The following is a 1696-nucleotide window of genomic DNA, read 5'->3' as shown; positions in this document are numbered from 1 at the left end:
ATATATACACATATATACATACATATGTTTATATACATACACATATAAACATACATATATAAAATTTCCATTTGAGTGTTGTGTTTTTATTCATTTCCCAATAGTGATGTTTGAAAAGGTTTTAGTTTCACGATTCAATGAGAATACAGAGACAGATTATCCTTTCAATAAAAAATTAGAAGAAAATATTAATGACATAGACAGACTGCAGCATCAAGGGGCTCTGAGGAGCATTCAGGCCTACATGGCAGAGTGGCGTCCTTTTTACAGGTTTCAGAGCAAGAGGGTGGGAAGCAGATTAAGTTTCCTTCTTTGCTTGTGGTTGGCCATTGTTAAAGCTGGTGAGAGAGAGCTGGAGAGATGGCTCAGAGGTTAAGAGCACTGGCTGCTCTTCCAGAGGTCCTGAGTTCAATTCCCAGTAACCACGAGGTGGCTCACAACTATCTATGGTGAGATCTGGTGCCCTCTTCTGGTATGTGTGTATATAATAAATAAATCTAAAAAGGAAAAAAAAAGATAACAGTTCAAGATTGTCAGGTGACTGGCTCATTTCTCTCATGGTGGTCATACAGATCCCCAAGTGGGGGCATCAAGAATTTAGAGAAACAAATTATTTTATAAACTAATTAAACAAATTAACAAATTATAAACAAATTAACAAATTATTTTATAAACTAATAGCCAAAGAGGAGGTCTCTGCAGGTGTCAGAAAGAGAAGTAAACCTTCTGAAGGGATGGGCATGAAAACTGACCTCATCAACCTGGAGTAAGACTTCTGATGTAGGCAGTTTATTCCCAACAAATTTTAAACACAGTACAACTGCGGGACGGGGAGGTTTTCTGGCGTAATACAATCTCTAGTGCACAAGAAAGCATAATTACATTGAAACTCCATTCAGGGTAAATGTCATTTCCCCCAAAGAGATGGGTTTTAGCCAGGTGGTAGTGGTGTACACCTTTAATCCCAGCACTTGGGCTGTACAGAGCTACTTCCAGGACAGCAGGGGATACACAGAGAAACCATGCCCCCCCAAAAAAAAAGATTTTAAAATTTTATTTAATATGTATGGGTGTTTTCCCTGCATGTATGTCTGTGTACCATGTGCGTGGCTTATGCCTAAGGAGCCAGAAAAGGCTGTCAGAACTCGAGTTACAAATGACTGTGAGCCATTATATGGGTGCTGGGAAACGGACCCCAGGTCTTCTGGCAGAGCAGGCAGTGCAGTTAATCTGAACCATTTGAGCTCAGTTTTTTGTTTTTATTTTGGAGACAGGGTTTCTCAGCATAGTTCTGGCTGTCCTGGAACTCACTCTGTAGAGCAGGCTGGCCTCAAACTCACAGAGATCCGCCTGTCGTTGCCTCCTGAGTGCTGGGATCAAAGGCATGCTTTAACAGGCACACACTCGTGTGGGAATGAATAGGGATTTTTGAAATATGTTAGTTTTTCATGCTGTGGCAACATATCTGAAGTCGACATGAGGATTTGTGTGTGCTCACTTTCGAAGGGTTTATTTAGTCCTTAGAGTTTGCTTCACTGCTTCAGGTCTGTGGGGAGGCAAAACCATCATCATTGATAACAGGCACTTACTTCATGGCAGCCAGGTAGCAGAGAGACAGTAAGAATGGGGGAGGGGTGTAACTCCCCAACCCCCCACCGCTGCCACTGCCCCCCCCAGACTGACTCCCCCCTGCCCT

The sequence above is a fragment of the Microtus ochrogaster genome, chromosome 15 (genome assembly GCF_000317375.1).
Source record: "Microtus ochrogaster isolate Prairie Vole_2 chromosome 15, MicOch1.0, whole genome shotgun sequence".
In the NCBI taxonomy this organism is placed as follows: domain Eukaryota; kingdom Metazoa; phylum Chordata; class Mammalia; order Rodentia; family Cricetidae; genus Microtus; species Microtus ochrogaster.
Note: the sequence above shows the minus strand (reverse complement) of the source record.